This window comes from Schistocerca gregaria, chromosome 2 (assembly GCF_023897955.1).
Source record: "Schistocerca gregaria isolate iqSchGreg1 chromosome 2, iqSchGreg1.2, whole genome shotgun sequence".
NCBI lineage: Eukaryota > Metazoa > Arthropoda > Insecta > Orthoptera > Acrididae > Schistocerca > Schistocerca gregaria.
This window is the reverse complement of record NC_064921.1, coordinates 25,563,385-25,578,585: the sequence shown is the minus strand read 5'-3', so window position 1 is coordinate 25,578,585 and position 15,201 is coordinate 25,563,385.

The window sequence follows — 15,201 nt, the reverse complement described above, 5'->3', positions numbered from 1 at the left end:
CTTTCTGTTCGAGCTCTGATTTCTCTTATTTTATTTTGATGATCATTTCTACCTATGTAGGTTGGGCTCAACAAAATATTTTCGCATTCGGAAGAGAAAGTTGGTGACTGAAATTTCGTAAAAAGGTCTCGCCGCGACGAAAAACGTCTATGCTGTAATGACTTCCATCCCAACTCGTGTATCATATCTGCCACACTCTCTCCCCTATAACGCGATAATACAAAACGAGCTGCCCTTCTTTGCACCCTCTCGATGTCCTCCGTCAATCCCACCTGGTAAGGATCCCACACCGCGCAGCAATATTCTAACAGAGGACGAACGAGTGTAGTGTAAGCTGTCTCTTTAGTGGACTTGTTGCATCTTCTAAGTGTCCTGCCAATGAAACGCAACCTTTGGCTCGCCTTCCCGACAATATTATCTATGTGGTCCTTCCAATTGAAGTTGTTCGTAATTTTAACACCCAGGTACTTAGTTGAATTGACAGCCTTGAGAATTGTATTATTTATCGAGTAATCGAATTCCAACGGATTTCTTTTGGAACTCATGTGGATCATCTCACACTTTTCGTTATTTAGCGTCAACTGCCGCCTGACACACCATACAGCAATCTTTTCTAAATCGCTTTGCAGCTGATACTGGTCTTCGGATGACCTTACTAGACGGTAAATTACAGCATCATCTGCGAACAGTCTAAGAGAACTGCACAGATTGTCACCCAGGTCATTTATATAGATCAGGAACAGTAGCGGTCCCAGGACGCTTCCCTGGGGAACACCTGATATCACTTCAGTTTTACTCGATGATTTGCCGTCTATTACTACGAACTGAGACCTTCCTGACAGGAAATCACGAATCCAGTCGCACAACTGAGACGATACCCCATAGCTCCGCAGCTTGATTAGAAGTCGCTTGTGAGGAACGGTGTCAAAAGCTTTCCGGAAATCTAGAAATACGGAATCAACAGACAGGTAAAGATAAAATCAACATACATTGTAACACATAAATAATGTCTCGTCTTATGGACATTCAATTAAGGATAAAGTATGCATGCACAGGTTGTTACAATAAGGTATCTTGTCGTAGATAAGATAAAATTGTCATATAGAAATTGTTGCTATAAGGTCATTCAGCAATCACACACGCACGCACACACACACACACACACACACACACACACACACACAAATATATATATATATATATATATATATATATATATATATGTGTGTGTGTGTGTGTGTGTGTGTGTGTGTGTATATATAGTCTCTTTAAAGTTCTATGTCTAGGTTTTCCATCCACTCGACGGCTGCAAGGGAGGCTGCATAATGTTCTCGAATGGGTCCTTTAAACGCACGTTTAGGGCATTCCTCAATGATGTGCTGGATCGTTTGGTCTGGATGTCCACAATCGCAGTGTGGTGAATCTCGTATGCCCCATCTACAGAGCATCTTGCCGCTTCTACCATGACCAGTTATGAGTCTATTGAGTATAACCCAAGTTTTTCTACGCAGGTCTGTAGCAGGTAGGTTTCCACCAGGTGATATTTCATTGCAGTTCTTGGATAGTCCGGTCTGAGACCATTCATTTTTCCATGAATCCATAGTATCGTAAGACGTAGCCATAAGGTTTTGAGCTGTTCTCCATGGTGGTCTTCTAGATCTTAGTCGGAAAATATTTGGGGCAATGTCCTGATGAAGTGGAAGGTTGGAATTGGACGAGATTTCACGCCATTCATTAACTAAGGCTGCTTGCCGCCTAAGATGTGGTGGAGCTATACTGCAGAGAACAGGAAGCCAAGGTAGTGAGGTGGATTTAACGATCCCAGTTATGGTTCTCATGGTATTGTTTAGTAGAGTATCCACTTTAGATGTGTGGCTGCTGTTAAGCCAAACAGGGCTGCAATATTTTGCAACAGAGTATACCGGTGCTACAGAAGAAATCTTCAGATTATGTACATCAGCTCCCCAGCTAGTATTGGCGAGCTTTTGAATAATATTATTTCTTGTACGTATCTTAGCAGCAGTATCTATTAGGTGTGGTTTGAATGTAAGCGATCTATCCAATTTAATACCAAGATATTTTGGGTTTGGGTTATGCTTTAACTTTCTACCAGCAAAGGTAACGTCAAGGGATCACGTTGCCTGTTGGTTGTTTAAATTAAACACTGTAACTTCTGACTTTATTGGGTTAGGAATTAATCTCCAAGATCTGAAATATTTACCCATTACTCCGAGGTCTTGGTTATGGGACTTTTCACACTGCTGAAAACTTTCATGTTGCACAGCCATGGCCATAACATCTGCATAACAGAACTTCCGCGCATTTGTTGTTGGTATGTCGCTTATGTACACATTGAAAAGTAATGGTGCCAATGCAGAACCTTGTGGTAAGCCGTTGTTTGAAACAATGGTTCGACTCTTCTTTCCTTCTAGATGAACTTCAAGGGTCCTGTTGATGAGCATATCACATAGTAATTTGTACAAGGTCTGGCAAGGGAAATCTCAAGTATCTTGCTAAGAAGACCATGCCCCAACACAGTATCGTATGCTGCCGTTAAATCTACAAATTCAACAGCTGTTTTAAGTTTCCGTTCATAATCGTTCTCGATATGTGTTTTTAAAGCCAGTACTTGGTGGCAACAGTTACGTTGTGATCGAAAACCAGCCTGCTCGATGGGGATTCTATCATTCAAAGTCGTCCCAATACGATTATACAAGAGTCTCTCCAAGAGTTTGAAACAGGTGCTCAGGAGAGAGATTGGTCTAAAATGTTCAGGTTTGTCTGGTGTTTTCCCAGGTTTTAATATTGGCAATACTTTAGATCTTTTGAACATCTTAGGCACTCGGCCTTTATCAAGGATATTATTATAGAAGTTCACGAGCCAGTTGATAACATTTTTCCCACTAAATGAATTCTGGGTATAACTCATCTGGCCCAGCTGCCTTCCTAGTTTTGATGTTCGAGACAGCCGTTTTCAGTTCTTCCACTGTGAAATGTGCTGCAGGATGTGATCTTTCAGTAGCTTGTCTCCGGCGCGCTTTAATTATTTTCTTAATGTTTCTGGCGGTTTCTTTGACAAGAGGTGCCCTGGACATATTAGCTATATGGTCTGCAATTGCATTGGGAGTGGTTTTTGGTCTTTCACAGGGATTGTATGAACCAGATCCTAGTTTCCTGAGTAGGGCCCACGGTTTTCGACTGGACTTTCTAAAGTCTATACCTTTCACGTTTTTTTTTTTTTTCCAGTTTTCTCTTCGGGCGCTGTCAAGTGACTCGATAAGTTCCTCTGCCACTTCTCTGTCTCCCGATTCTTTGAACTCGTTATATAGGCGTTCCGTTGTTTCATTCCAGACAGGTGTATATTCTTTCCTGAAACCGCGTGATATAGTTTTCTTAGCTGATGCAATAAGAGCTTTACTAAATCGTTCATAGTTGTTAATGATTGGCTTTATCCACCCTACAGTGGCATCGGCACGTTTTCCGTATGACTCCCAATCTGCCTTTTCAAAATTCCATCTTGGTTTTGGAGCTGATTTTATAAGAGGGACTTGTATTCCAATGTGGACAATGACAGGTCTATGGTGGCTGTGTGGGAAGTTAGTTAATACTTTGCTGCTTGATGGGTAACCTTTACTCTTGTGGTCTCTACTAACAAAGGACAGATCTGGGTTGAAACCGCGTTGCCATCTAGCTGACCAGAAGGTGTGTCTCTCTTTAGCATCATATATTAGTTGCAGGTCTTCAATGTCTGCCCACTCAAGTACAGCTTGACCATTATCATCGTTTTGACTATATCCCATAAGCTGTGGTGGCCATTGAAATCGCCCATTAAGAGGGTAGGGTATTTTGTTTCAGGGAGTGTTTCGTTTGGCCATTGGATGTTAGGAGGCTTATATGCATTGACTGTCGAGGTTACTTACTAGTGTTTCTATTTGAAATATGTTATCGGAAGAACTTATTTTTATTGGAGCCCAGTTATCAATGTCACTACGCACGTATGTAGCAGATCAATAGTTTTCATGGTGAATAGCTCCAGCAACGGTGTATCCACTTATGAGGTATCTTTTCATGAGATCTGCCTTGTGGTTTACATGTGTTTCTTGGACCAGTATGACATGTATATTGTTATCCCGTGCTAGTCTTGAGAGGATATCGCATTTAGTCTTACTTCTACCTTCTATGTTAATTTGCAGTACTCGGGCTTATGGGCCGAGGTCTCTTGCCAGTGGGTTTTGAGAAGACAAATTCATTTTATTGTTTGCTTCCATTTGCACTTTTAAGCCGCGAGATGAGTTCACACTTATAGTACAGCTCCACGATAGTAGTAGACTTTTAGTTACCTTTCGGCATTGCCCTGGATGTACCACTTGAAGGCAGTCTACTGTTACACCCCACACCCGGCATTTAAAATAAACAACACAAATATAAAAACCCAAGCAGTAACTAGATAGCTTAATGTACACACTGACATACGACTAATCACAAAGTCGAATGTGCACTTCGCAAACCAGCGACATTAAATTCGGACGATACATACCAGGGTAAAAATCGTAGAGGGAGACCAAGAGATAAATCCACTAAGCAGATTCAGAAAGATGTAGGTTGCAGTAGGTACTGGGAGACGAAGAAGCTTGCACAGGATAGAGTAGCATGGAGAGCTGCATCAAATCAGTCTCAGGACTGAAGACCACAACAACAACAACAGACCATCACTCACACAATAAGACAGTACTCGTTTAGCATGTTTTACTTTTTATTTTTTATTCATTTTTTAATCATTAGCCTTCTGAGTGGTTGGATGCAGCCCGCTACGGATTCCTTCCTGTACCAACCTCTTCATCTGAGAGTAGCACTTCAACGAACGTCCTCAATTGTTTGCTGGATGTATTCCAATCTCTGTCTTCTTCTACAGTTTCTGCCCTCTACAGCTCCTTCTAGCGTCATGGAAGCCATTTCCTGAAGTCTTTGCAAATATCCTACCATCCTGCCCCTTCTCTTTGTCTTTCCACATATTCCTTCTTCCTCCTATTCAGCGCAAAAACTCCACATTGTTTACCCTATAAGTCCACCTAATTTTCAACATTCGTCCGTAGCGCCGCATCTCAAATGCTTCCATTCTATTCTGTTCCGTTATTCCCACACTCCATGTTTTACTGTATTACTATGCTATGCTCCAGACGTACATTCGCAGGAAATTATTTCTAAAACTAAGGACCATGGTTGATACGACTTCTCTTGGCCAGGAATGCGTTCTTTGCCAGTGCCAATCTGCTTTTGATGTCCTACTTGCTCCGGCCATCATTGCTTATTTTACTGCCTAGGCATCAGTATTCCTTAACTTCATCTACTTCGTGATCATCAGCATTGCTGTTACGTTTCTTTGTTTTCTCATTTCTGCTACTTCTCATTACTTTTGTCTTTCTTTAATTTACTCTCAGTTCATATTCTGTACTCACTAGACTGTTCACTTCACTCATGCAGGTCATGTAATTCTTCTTCAATTTCACTCGGGATAGCCATGTCATTAGCAAATCGTATCACTTATATCCTTTCACTTTCAATTTTAATTCCACACCTGAAACTTTCTTTTATTTTTGTAATTGCTTCTTCGATGTATATGCCGAAGAGCAGGGGCGAAAGGACACATCCCGGTCTTATACCACTTGCCAATGTCACAGAGGAGTATTTCAGGCATCAGTCTCGGAAAGACATTTTCCAAGAGAGTTATATTATTCCCTGTAGAAACTAAGTTTTTATTTGAGGCACCAGCAATGTTCATAAAATGTAGTTAAATACTGTACATACGAGTGTATCTGACTTATCAGTAACAGAATTTTTTTTTACTACGAATCGACTTTATATCGTCGACTGTGGGCTGCCTACCACACACTTCCTTCACAGTTGACCATATGGTTTTAATTTGATCTTGTGAATTAGCTTTTCTATTTCCGTACCACGTTCTTTTTGCCTTCCTAATAACATTTTAAGGACCTTACAATACTGTTTGTAATGGGCTCCTGTAGCTTGATAGCGACTGCCTCTAAAATTTTCAAATAATTCCCGCTTTGTCGTACATGATATCCTTATCCCACCAGTAAGCCACCCAGGCTGTCTATTACTGCTAATGCACCGTTTAAAACGCTCCTCGATCCCCTATCTCTTCCAAATCGACTTCGGTTTTTTGTTCTATCAGTCATTTCTTTTTTGATTTCTTGACATTTTTCACGCAGCCATTCCGTCTTAAGTTCCCTGCACTTCATATTTATTCCATTCCCTAGTGACTTGCATTTATGTGTTCCTGAATTTTCCAGAACATTTTTGTACTTTTTTATTTCATCGGTTATTTGAAATATTTCTTATGTTACCCATGGTTTCTCCGCAGTTACCTTCTTTGTAACTGTTGTGGTTGGCAGACGAGCCAACCGTATAGTAAAGGAGGCCGAAATGCACGCGTCTCAGCTTACGCAGGCTGGCGTGAGGTCTGGAACATGACAAGGGAATTAGAATTGAGAAAAACGGACGTAGCTGGTGGAATACTTAACTTTAATCCATTAATGACGAACGTCGCTCTTGATGGTACATGATTTACAATATCAGTAGAAACTGATCATGGCGCCTTGCTAGGTCGTAGCAAATAACGTAGCTGAAGGCTATGCTAACTATCGTCTCGGCAAATGAGAGCGTAGAAGTCGGTGAACCATCGCTAGCAAAAAAGTCGGCTGTACGACTGGGGCGAGTGCTAGGAAGTCTCTCAAGACCTGTCGTGTGGCGGCGCTCGGTCTGCAGTCACTGATAGTGGCGACACGCGGGTCCGACGTATTCTACCGGACCGCGGCCGATTTAAAGGCTACCACCTAGCAAGTGTGGTGTCTGGCGGTGACACCACAGTAACTATATATTTTTTCCCAAAGTCTTTGATCGCCCTTTTTAGAGATATCCATTCTTCTTGAACTGTACTGCCTACTGAGCTATTCCTTATTGCTGTATCCATAGCCTTAGAGAACTTCAACAGTATCTTTTCACACCTTAGTACTTCCATATCCCACTTTTTTGCGTAATGGTTCTTCCTGACTAATCTTTTAAACGTCATCCTAATTTTCATCACTGCTTAATTGTGATCTGGGTCTATATCTGCACATGATTCCGCAATTTCAAATACCTGATTCCACAATCTCTGCCTGACCATTATGTAACCTTACTGCAGTCTTCCCATATCACCCAGCCTTTTCCAAGTACACTTCCTCCTATTGTGATTCTTGAATAGTGTTCGTTAGTACTACCTGAAATTTATTGCAGAACTTAATTACTCTTTCTCCACTGTCATTTGTTGGCCCAAGTCCATATTTTCGCGCAACCCTTTCCTCTACTCCTTCATCTCCACAAGCATACACCAGCAATTTTTTAGTTTCTATGTGTGATAACTTTTGTTAGGAGAATGACATCTAACTGATATTATACACTGATCAGCCAGAAAGTTGTGTCTGAGCCATGCTGGTTCGTATCGATGTCTGCTTCGCGGCCTACCGGCGTAACTTCACCGTTCTGGCGCGTGGCAAGTTGGTGGGACTGTGCGCTGTTGTGAGTTTTGCAGTGAGCCCGAAGTTAGTGCAAGACCGGTCACTCTGGGATGAGGGAAGAGGGGAAGAGACGGCCGTGGGGGCACAAGGCGGATCCCGTGTTGAAATACTGGGTTGCCTGGTACGCGGGAACCGTTACGTGAAAGGTAGGTCTATGGGGAACCTAGAAAGTTCGGTTTTTCGAAAGACGCATTCCATTCATTGGCAAAGTGGATCAGCCCACCGCTTTCCTGGCGGTTTATGCTGCGCCGTGACGACGTTTCTGACCTTGGATGCGGGGAATGGCTGTGGCGGGAGCAGCGTGGCTGTGCGTTGTAGCGTGCGTCTGCTCTGCTCTGCGCGGCGCGGCGCGGCTGCGGCCCGCTGTCGGGCAGCGCGGGGTCTGGCCGCCGTCACTTACCTCTGAGGGCGCCTTTCACGCCACTTCAACAGCTCGCTTTGTCGAGTTTGCCTTTCATTCTGCGACCTTTACCGCAAGACTCTCGGTGCTTCACGTACTGATATTATATCTAGCCGCTTGAAAGTTAGTGCCAGTGCAGTTCCGTGGTAAACTGCCTTTGAGTCGGCCTGCTTTTGTCGGATACTAAACGGGAAAACGGGAAACAATTCGCGTGACGGATACGCTACTGTGTCCACAGCACCACGTTATGTACACAGACGAACGTCGCCTGATATGTGGGCCTTCGGAGGCGGTGTGGTGCTTGGCCCAAAGAATGATCGCCTTTCTCCTTCGGGAAATGCCGCTAGCAATAGAACCACGGTCACTACTTCTCCCAGGTACGGCACATTTTCCCCGAACGAAGACCTACGCAGTGACTTGAATTTGGGCTCTGAGTGAACTTTACATTTTCCGAGAGGGCAGTAAGAATGTGCTAGACTTTTAGGCCTAACTACAAGAACATCACTCATTGTTTATGCAAAATCTAAAATATAGAACATGATAGTCAAATTTTTTAGGGTGTCCCTTGCTTGATCTACCACTCAGTTGGGGTGGACCGAGTAGGATAAAGTAATTATTGCATATAAGTATTCTGATCAAGAAACGACCAGGAAGTGGACAAGAGGACCCACCACCATACGTGAAGACACATCCGGCACCAAATCGAGGCACAACGAGATCGGCGATGAACGCGCCCACGAAGCGGGACGTGGTCCGTTACGTTTTAGTACAGAACGAAGCAGTTTATGTTTATTATTATTACACTATTTATGTAACAAAAAAGAGATGTTGAAAAAGTCCACTTACTTACGTTTGAAAAAAAGTGGTAACGTATTTGCTTATCATACAGCGGGCCCGAGTTAGATTCCCGGCTGGGTTGGAGATTTTCTCCACTCATCGACTGGGTGTTGTGTTCCTTATCAACATTTCATAGGCACCGACGCACAAGTCAACCAATGTGTCGTCTACTGAAATAAGACTTGCAATCCGGCGGCCGATCTTCCCCGGATGGAGCCTGCCGGCCAATCATGCCACACGATCATTTCATTTCATTTTACTGCCATTGACTCAAACACTTGTTATTTAATTGTGTTCTTGCTTGTTAGCTCTCAATTCGTGAAGATTGTGGTTCTGAAATCGTTTCGGGGACCACTGCTAGCTTGATATTGCTTTAAATTCAGTTCTAAGTTTTTTTTAACCTTTTGCTTTTGTTGGATTTAAAACTTATTCAAAACTGAATGTTTGTCAATGTATGTCAATTCTGTAATTGTTTCAATTGTCATTCAGCATTACTTCACACACGAATTTAAATTTTTTTTGCTCACCCCCTTTTTTTTTTTAAAAAAAAAGAAAAAAGTTGGATCTTGAAGCAGTGTAATTGGACTTGTAATGTCATTAACTCTTTTACAATTGTTTAGTTATTTGGGGCAAGTAAGTCAATTTTCAGTTGTGATAATCTCCTTAAAAGAAGGAATTTCAAATTGTGAGCAGTAATGAATGATGTCTTAACCGTTACTTAGCCTTCCTGGAGGAGTTCCAATTCTTGCTCTATTACTTGGGGATCTCTTGGGTAGCAGAGTTTGGTTACCGACCTACTGTCGATATAAGCCCGCCCAGGCGACAGCGGTATCATCTGGCCAGGAATGACTGCTGGTCAGACACACGCACGGTGCATTTAGTATCCGTGAGCGTGCTGTCTGTTAGTAGAATCGGAGAGGGGCGCGATTTGTCTGCGTTTGACCGAGGGCAGATTGTGATGTCCCAGAGACTCGGCGCGAACATTTTGGTAACTGCACGACTTGTTTGATGCTCGAACAGTGCTGTGGTGACTGTCTTCAACACGTGGCGAAACCGAGACGTCGTGGGGTTGGGCGAACCCCCATTACAGATGTCGGACGCAGTAGGCTGGGGTAAATGGTAAAACAGGACAGACGGCGAAGTTACTATACTCCAGGAAGAACGTTTTATTTTTCGGAAATCATTATTAAAGAGGAATTGCAAGTGTTGAAGACGTCAGAGAAGAGAGAAGAAGTCACAGTCAAGAAGATTTTAGAAGATCTGTGCAGAAGCCAAAACGAAGAAGAAGCTGAAAGATCTTAGTGTGCAGCCCGAATTAATCATAACAGCAGGACGCAAATCCACCATGAGTTCTTCGATCAACAAACTCAACTACTTTTCTTGTTGTTTTGACAACAGAGAGATTGTGAGAATTTACCATTCTGTGGTTTTACGAGTGGAGTTTTCTGAGAGTGTTGTGTGCACCTAACTCTGAATTATTTAGTTCAAAACTGTGTTTTAAAAGTTTGAAGGCCAAGCCACACAGCAATTAAACTTAAGTGAAATGATGAATCAGCGATCTGCCATATACGTACACAGAACATTAGGCGTCATTGTTGGAGATGTTAAATCAATGTCCGCTAAATTTATTAACCAACAAATTGCGCCCCGCAGCTCTTTTTTTAGTTTTATTTACAGTGTCTCTTCGAACGAAATGTCGCACTGGAGCAGCTATGGCCTCTTGTTTGAACTTCATTATTAATTTAGCTATTTAATGAGATCACAATATCAGTCTCGTAGCATCTCAGTGATCATCGAGAACTGCAGAGCGCTACTGGTTCCAGAGAACTTCTATCACGAGGTAGGCAATATCAGTGACTCTGCAGTCAACTGTTAGCCCCCATCTTGGATGTTGTGTCATACGTAAAACGGAGTTAATAAGGACAATTAGAATAAATTTTACTTGTGTAGACGTAAGCGGTGATGAAAATCTGTATCAAGGCCTGGAATCGAAACTGGTTCTTTCGCTTATTAGACACGTGCGTTAGCCACAAAGAGTCTTTGTCACAGCGGCTTACACAACTACACGGATTGCCCTGGCTAGCCTCCCTCCTCAGTGCCAATTCTCGCTGCCGCCTCAGCTTACTGTAAATTCGCCCTCACAAACAAACAGAATTGCCCAGGCTCTCTATGATCTGGAATAGCACCTTAGCATCGAACGTAAATGGGGAGTCCAGCCTGAAAGCCAGGAGCAGGTACTTATACAAATCAAAGGACACAATTTCAGAGACTTAAATGGTTCTATGATTCTATGTATATAGACCTATGGGGCGAGCGAAATTTTCACTCGCTTCTTAGTCTATATACATAAAATCATATCTGTATGAGACCATTTAAGTCTCTGAAATTGTGTCATTCTATTACATTAAAGTATACTGGCTTAAATCACCGGTGGGTGCATTTTCATTACGATAACGACGAACATTACTCCGAGGACCATTAAGTACATGAAGAGCAACAGCACTCTTTTCCTTACAGATAGATATGCGATTTTAGAATTGTGTAATATACTGCTTCGTGGGCAAATTTGGAAATTATAACGTTAACAGTTTTTAACATAATTCGGCAAATATTTAGAAATTATAATGTTAACAGTTTTTAAGTTTGAAATTAGAGTTCATTGTGAAATGTATCAGGAAGTTACATTTAACTGATCTTAAATTGAGATCTCACTGAGGACGGTATTAAAATTCACTGAATTCCAGTACTAGCAAGTGTTAGAATTAATTTAATTCTACTTACTAAATACATGGTCACATGCTGTTAGACCACACAGTAAATGAGTAATTATTACCATCGATCCGACTTTCGTTACACAGATGAGCAACACACAGCAAAGCTGTGGTATTTAGTTTCTCAATGCATAACAGTCACATAAAACGTAACTGAAGCACTTGTCTACATATTCAGTTACAATAAAGAAAAGATGGCTACACTGTAGTCAGTTCTGCAGTAGATATGGCAATATTCGTGTATTTATATCTGTTTAGTATTTAATTATAGGATTCATTGTTCTGTAAAAGCCGTAATTACTGCACATATGTGCGACATTTATCTTATCAGTCAGATATAAAGAGGAAGCAAGTTGCCGGATAATTTCATTGATACAGTCGTCCAAATTTAAAACTTTCTGCATTAAGTCGAATCTATCAGAAAGGTTTGGTGCGTTTGTTAATTTTCGATTAGCAAAGTGTTTTTATGGCCACCTTGTGTACTGAGGAATTAAATGTCGGCTATAGTATAACCCCAATTGGGTTATTAGTACACTATATGCAGCGTGAGGGACATTGATTTCGTTCGTACTTGTTATCTTAGTCGCAGTTCTTGGAAAGTATGTCAATGAATTACAAGGTCCACAAACTTTTGTAGCACTTTCTTGATCAGTCGTGGCAGCATCAGTGTGCAGCACGAACAGTACAAACATAGAGCAGTCAGGAGCTTCTTTAACTCTAGTCCCGCTGGTAGAATGGAGACGCGAAGAATTGGAAGATAAAATGGAAGACTTCACCTTGACTATAAACAGTAACGACTGCAAGTTACATCATTTCAGTCTCCGAATCAGCCGAAACGAACACTTTCAACCGCTCAGGGACTAATAATAGAACCTCTTCAAATAGAGAAATCCTTACAGGGGCTTATTAAAATCAAAACGTACTTCCGGTCTACGATCTTTAGGTCGACGAACGCTTTCAAAAAGTATAATTGCTCCAGTTCATAAAAGATTCAAGGGATCCTAAGGTGAATAGCTAACCATAGCTCACGACATGCGTAGAATTAACGGAGATATCAGAAAGAGGAGAGTCACTTTGGGGCCCGACATGGACCACGAGACCTGTGACCACCTCAAGCTTATCCTAAGGAAATCGGTGTCCTGATGACCAGTGTTTTCAGATACAATTCCACCCTCGGCAGTCTCGAAGAAAGCTAGGAACATTCCATTTTCATTGATGGGAAAGCACATCCATCTCTTTAAGCATTACAAGCCTATTAACCTGCTGAACATTATCAGTAAAATTTCAAATCAGGTAGTACTCAGGTGCAAACAACAGTCGTCAACAGAGGAGTTGTGTGGATTTCAGATTAACCTATCAGCAGACTTGCACTTGCTCCGCTATTTCAGTTCCACTTAGATACCAATAATCGGTAAGTTTTATCAAATTTAGTAGAAGTATTACCTAAAATAAGCCACAATTTTATTTTAAAACAATAACTAATACAATATTCAAACTTTCAGTAGAGCTAAATTCTTTGGATATTAAAAGAACTCAGTTCAGTTGAAGATATCACTGGTACTATGGTGAAGGATCACCTTCCTTTTCAAGGTATGAAGTGGCGCATGATCGAGGATGGCTGGCTTAACCATCCACACATTAAACAACTTGTTTTAAGAATGAAATTTTCACTCTACAGCGGAGTGTGCGCTGATATGATACTTCCTGGCAGATTAAAACTGTGTGCCGGACCAAGACTCGAACTCGGGACGTTTGCCTTTCGCGGGCAAGTGCTCTGCCAACTGAGATACCCAAGCACGGCTCAGGCCCCGTCCTCACAGCTTTAATTCCGCCTGTACCTCATCTTCTACCTTCCAAACATCACAGAAACTCTCCTGCGAACCTAAAAACATCCCCCAGGCTGTGGCTAATCCATGTCTCCAGAAGTGCTAGTTTTGCAGGAGAGCTTCTGTGAAGTTTTGAAGGTAGGAGGCGAGGTATTGGCGGAATTAAAGCTGTGAGGACGGGGCGTGAGTCGTGCTTGGGTAGCTCAGCTGGTAGAGCACTTGCCCGCGAAAGGCAAAGGTCTCGATTTCGAGTCTCGGTCCGGCACACAGTTTTAATCTGCCAGGAAGTTTCATCTTCTTTTAAATACATAGAATTTTGCACACCTATCTGATAGCTTTAATACTCATACAACCGACACCCTCTTAACATAAAACTGTCTATGCGGGCGAGAGTGTTCATCTATCATGATGAAAACAGGCTTTGTTACGTTTCCCAAAGAAAATAAAAATGCCTGATGCGTTGAAAGGCACTGACTGTGGTTAAGAACAAGGACTGTGATCTGTTGGATAAGGAATGACAAAAGTTGGCAGGAAAAATTGACAATATAGTTAAAGAAATGGAAGTACTAAGAATATATGCCCTGGTAATGATACTGAAAATGTATGCCCTGGTAATGACAGAAACGAAGAAGGAAGTATGTGGATAAGAAGTATTTGCAGACTATATTCTGATACAGAGTGATTTTGGAAAAAAAAACATAAAAGAGCAGATCCAGTACTTACAAGAAGATAGAAGAAAGAAATAATTAATTGGAAGCGGATGAATTTTAGACTAATCAGTAAAACAATGAAAATTCACGGAATCTGACTAGAAATAACTGGGGTGTGTTGCTGTAACAAGGACGCCCCTCAGGAGAATAAGAGAGACTTCTTCGATGACTTACAAGAAGTGATCGACGAATGTCCAGATGGAAGTGAATTTTTAATACTGATGGACTTAAATCAACGACCTGGAAAAAGATTAAATGATAACGACATTGGTCAAATGGAGACAGGATGTATGATAACGGTAGGGGGTTAATTAGTTTGTGTAATGTTCGGAAGTGTGCTGTTATGAGTGACCAATTCCAGCGTATAGAAATTCATAAATACACCTTTGCTAATCTGTCAAAGAACTTAAAATCAGGTGTTATACCAGCGGGTGATTGAGGCACAGGACATAAAGTTAAAAATAGGGATGAAGTGTGAATCATATCATTGTATAGTTACTTCAAAAATTACTTTTCACGTAAAGACCATGACAAAACAGGAGAAGAAGGAAGAAGAGATTGTACGAATTACAGAGAATCTATATTATATGATACATTCACTATAAGAAGAAAGTTTGAAAAGTTCGTATCAGAATGAAAGTTTAGATGCCATGGATGGGGACTATAAACACAATGAACTTATAAAGTTTCTACCTGATTTTTGGTTCTCAATGAAAATGATATGAGCTCTATTTTTATTCGATGTGTCATTCCTCATATTTGTACACTGGACTTTTTCAAGCATAAGACTTCAGTAGCCGATGTGTTACTCCACACAGCAATTTGATCTCTAGTTGTTAGTATGGTTGCCACCGTAGTATTAACCGAGAAGTAAGTGAGAGAGGCGGTTGTTGATAATGTTGCCTAGCGGTCAGGAAATGACTGACAGAACACAGACAGAACACAGACAGAGGATGTTGCTTTCTGGAAATATTTGAAATCAAATGTTGAAATGTTTGTGAATTCTTAAGGGACCAACATGCGGAGGTCAACGGTCCATAGACTTATACACAAATTAACTTGTGCTAAGAACAACACACA